The following is a 5028-nucleotide window of genomic DNA, read 5'->3' as shown; positions in this document are numbered from 1 at the left end:
TCGTCTGACCCCTTAACGAACTCTATGACTACGAGCTCGCCTCTAAAAGGAAAACCCGTAATCATAGAAAAATCGAAAGGGGTAACTGTCATCTCTCCCCATAGAAAGTGGAAAGTGTTGGTGGAATCCCATCAAAACTCCAGCAATACATGGAGGAAAGCTGACGATGCAGGTTGACTCGATAAATCCCGAAGAGCCGCCAATTGGGAGTCAATCCCAGAAAGTGCCACAATCTCCTTTGCCACCTCAGGCAAACTCTTAAAATGGGCTCGCAGGTCACCAGAGCCGTATAAACGCATGCTAGGCTCACTCTAAGGAAAATAAAAGAATAAAAATAAAAAAACTCTTATGGTTTAAAAAGGAGAAAGAACAAAAAAAAAAAAAGAAAGATACAAAGGCGCAAAGAACTCACGATGCCGCACCACCCTCTGATCGAGACATGATGGTCTGGGTCCCACTTAAGGATCCTAGGGTCCCAGTTGGGAGGAGCCTTCCAAACCACATCCTCTTGGCGACGTCGATCGGCTGCAACGCGTCGCTCTCAAACCTCCTCTCGAGGACGGGTCACCCTCTTCCGAGGGCGAACCGCCTCGTCAGGACCACCTAGAATCTCCTCAGCATCGACAAATGGAGGCGAGTCCATGCTATGATGGATAAAGTTTCTTTAATTAGTTTACTTTATTTCCTAAAGTAAACTAATATACGTATTCTAGACCCATTTTGGCAGCATAACAGCTTCCGATAAGGCAAACACAAAAATTGAATGCCACCCATACTTAGGGGCTACGATACCTGCAGTTAAACTCAGTAAATGGGGGCTTCTAACACCCACAAAAGCCATCCTATACCAGTTTCAACTAAGTATTCAAGGGATTGTATTTCAAAAATCTCAAAGAATCAACTACTTCTAGACGCATAACAGTAATATAAACATGATTATTGTCTACCAAACAATTTTGAAGTTAGAACATGGCAAGAATAAGCTAAGAGTATGTTTTGCGCCATTTTTCAACAATTCAAAATTCGTGAAAATGAATTATGAAAGTAATATTGGTTCCATCACTATAATTTACTTCATAATTAGCAATTATAACCAAAATGAGCAAGAAAAAACAATAAAATCAAGCAAAATTCGAAGAAAAAGAGCAAGAACGAACTTGAACAAAGAAATGCTCATATAAGGTTCAATACATAACCATTTTTTGTGAAATTTGTTGCAAAACACTCCTTAAACATAGTATAACAACATAGAGCAAAAAATTTCAAGAATAATGGACTGAATCGAAACCCCTAAATTTGAAATTTGGGGTTTAACGATTCGAAAATCGTTCAAATTCAGCTGGAAAAGAACAAATTTTAGCAAACAAAACTTACATTGGATTACGGAAAATATGAATTAAGAAAGAAATTTTCTTCCTTTAGCTTCGAAAATCGCAAGAAACCAAGCTCTTTAGAGAGAGAAAGAGGCGAAAATAGATGAAGGAAGGAGAGAGAAAGTGATATGTCTATTTTATATAGTATTTTACCCCCGTCTCTTGGTCATAATTAGTAGTGTTTTTGGCTCTTTAGAGCCACTTTTATTACTAATTGGTGTTTTCTAGTGTTTTCATAGATTTGGTTGACTTTTGTAGGGATTTGCACTTTTGGAGCATTTTCCCGGGATTTCATGAAGCAACTACGAGCATTGGAGATGCACGACCATCCTTCATAGCCTAGGGCTGGTTAGAGCCATCGAACCGGTGATTAAGGGCTCGATATATGTGATACCGAGACATTTGGACCAAGTATTCAAGACCCGAAGAGGAAATCCGAATTGGCCCGAAGAATTGGAGCCCAATCGAAGTCCAATGAGTAGTCCAAGAGTGTCGCCCGGCCATTAGAGCTCCCGCCCGAAGGCGCTCCCGGCCGGGCAGGGGAAGAATAAGCTGGCGCCCGAACTCGCGCTCGGCCAAGCGCGAGAGATGCACCTGAGAGTGAAAAGACGGGCCCGATCGGGCTATGCCTCGCCCGATCGGGCGCATGTCAGCATTAATGGATGTTAATTGTCGTTTAAGTTTGTTTTAGTTTAGGATTCTTGCTTAATATAAATACATTTCCGTTAAGCAAGTTTAGTATCATTTCTTTTACTCTTTCTTACTTCTTCTCTTAGACTTTCTCTCTCTACTTAGCTTCTAGATTAGTTTCTCTCTCTTAATACTTTGTTCTTAACTCAACTCCTTAATTCAGATTATTTTGGTAACAATTTCTTCTTCTTTAATCTCAGTTATTTACTTTAATTCTCTCATCATGTCTTATTTTATTGCTTTGATTAGTTTAGATTTAATAATGTGGGAGTAGTTTTCTTTCTAGGGTTTGTGGGGATCCATAAATAATATGAAGGGGTAATTTATTGTTGTTAATTGTCAATGCTAGATTAATTTCCTATAAATTGATTTAACGCTCTATGACTAGATTAGGCCTGATCTTTTATGCATGAGTTTGACAATATTGATTCGAGATTCGAGAGATGAGAATTGATGTTTAGGTCTAGTTTCAATAGCCAGGTTAATTTATAAATGGTTAAGTCGAGATTCGAGAGATGAGATTTAATACCTGTAGATTAATTCTGTGATTGTAATACGTAGAGAAATCCCTTTATGAACTGATTAACTGATGCATTGATGTTTGATTATTATGCTTTACCCTAGAATGTTATTTATTGGTGAACCTATGCCCTAGATCCTTTATTCATTGATTTTCCTCTATTTTTATTCTTCTCTATCTTTACTCTTCGTAGTTTAGTTTCCTTTTACCATAATATATTGGTTACTTTATAATTTAGAATTGCTTTAATTAATTAGGAATAGAAAGACCAGTTTCCCTGTGGATTCGACCATACTTCCCTATCTGCATTAGTTAGAGGATTTAGGAATTACTTTTGATTGGGTTATTATACGACTTGAGCCTGTCAAAATTTGGCGTCGTTGCCGGGGAAACGATTTTATTTTTATTTCTGATTGTTTTTGTAGTCTAGGTTATTTCTTCTTGTCTCAGAGAACGTTTGTTCTTTGAGGCAAGTCTCATATTTGCTTTTAGTTCTTTGTTTATGCCCAGGTGTTCCACATCAGGTTATATCCCATTCGATCTTGAGATCGAACGATCCTTCCATAGACAAAAGAATTTTTGCTGGCAAATTCTGGATAATAATAATAATAATAATAATAATAATAATAATAATAATAATAATAATAATAATAATAATAATAATAATAATAATAATAATAATAATAATAATAATAATAATAATCGCCGAGACCCTCCAATTGATTCCAGCGATTCAGAGATACCTTCAAATCCAGAATCAGAGATGGTGGTACCTAAGAAGCTCAGTGATTATTCACAACCAAAGCTTACGGATTTTCCACACCTTACTCCCACTCTAGCTCTTGACGGGGTACAATTTGAGATTAATCCCCAATTCATCACAATAATAGAAAGGAAGCAATTTAGTGAAGCTAAGGGTGAAGACCCAAATCTTCATATTGCAGACTACTGTCAGTATTGTAATACCATTATGCAAGCTGGGGTCACACAAGACCAAATCAGGGAGATTCTCTTTCCTTTCTCTTTATGTGGAAAAGCCAAATTATGGTTTAATGGATTAAATAGAACTACACTTGGTATAAATACTATAAATGACTGGGAGACTCTTGTTTAAAAATTTTATAATAAATATTATCCTACAGAGAGAACAGCTGTACTACGGAGTGCTATTTAGAACTTTGCCCAAGAAGCTGATGAAACTCTATATGAGGCTTTGGAGAGGTTAGAGGACCTACAGAGATAATGTCCCCACCATAATCTGGCACAATGGCAGTTGATCCAAGCCTTTTACAATGGGATTGGAAATTCATCTAGAATAATATTGGATTATGCAGCTAGTGGGAGGTTTATGAACCTTAATGTTGATAATGCAGGTTAAGTTATTGAAGATATGGCAATTCATAATTCCCAATATGGGAATCCCAGAGGCTTTGCTAACAAAGGGAAACATAGTGTCGACTCTGTATCCTTTTTACAAGCTCAATTAATCTCTATTTGCCAGAAATTAGATAATCTTAGTACTGCAAATGTAGCTAATGTTTCTGCAATTAATAATAATGCTAATGAGGCTTTCTGTGAAAATTGTGGAATTGTAGGTCATTAGGAGCAAGATTACAGGAGTTCCGTGGAGCAAGTCAATGTCTTTCAAGCTTATAGGCAGAATAACCCATACTCCAACACCTTCAATCCTAGGTACCGGAATCATCCATATCTTTCCTACCGGAGCACCAATGTTCAAAATCCGCCACCTCCACAAGAATCACAGGCGCCATCACAATCTCAGCAGAAATATTACCACCCCAATGCTGGCCAGAAGAACCAACCACAACAACCCTCCTCATCTTTTGACCCTTCTTTGGTAGAAATTAGAGCGATGCTGGCTAGTATGCAGAAGCACATGGAGAGTAGAGATGCCCAAATTGATTCGATCATAGCACATAATAAAATTGTAGATAATCAAATTGCGCAGATTTCTGCTACTCTACAAGCCCGTCAATAGGGAGCCCTGCCAGCACAGCCAACCAGGCCTACGGATCAAGCTTATGCAATTACTCTAAGGATTGGTTCACACTATGAAGGGCCCCCTATGCCCAGAGATGATGAACCTGTTTTAATAAATAATGCTAATCTTGATTCCATTAAACTTGACAATGTAGCTAATAGCCCTGCAGGGCTAAAGAGTAGTACTAATATTTCTGATAATACATTGCAGGGTACGACTCTAGGGAAGGTAGTAGCTCCAAATAAGAGAAGTAATGCTCCAAAGCTAGTTATCAAACTTCCATTCCCAATCGTCACTTTAAAACAAATTTGGATAAGCAGTTTGGTAAGTTTCTGGAGATGGTTAAAGATTTGCAGGTAACAGTTCCCTTCACTGAATTAATTACACAAATTCCTGCATATGCAAAATTCATGAAGGAAATATTGACAAGAAAAAAGGTCTAT

General features: G+C 37.7%; 1 non-coding gene across 1 annotated transcript; it reads right to left on the bottom strand.

Moving 5' to 3' along the window:
- Nucleotides 1-3736: 3736 nt before the first annotated feature.
- Nucleotides 3737-3843, bottom strand: LOC145561188 (small nucleolar RNA R71). The gene has a single exon (XR_014093751.1). It is a non-coding gene; the product is annotated as a small nucleolar RNA R71 (small nucleolar RNA).
- Nucleotides 3844-5028: the final 1185 nt, after the last annotated feature.

The sequence above is a fragment of the Chenopodium album genome, chromosome 9 (genome assembly GCF_948465745.1).
Source record: "Chenopodium album chromosome 9, dcCheAlbu1.1, whole genome shotgun sequence".
In the NCBI taxonomy this organism is placed as follows: Eukaryota; Viridiplantae; Streptophyta; class Magnoliopsida; order Caryophyllales; family Amaranthaceae; genus Chenopodium; species Chenopodium album.
This window is presented reverse-complemented; position numbering and strand designations above follow the sequence as displayed.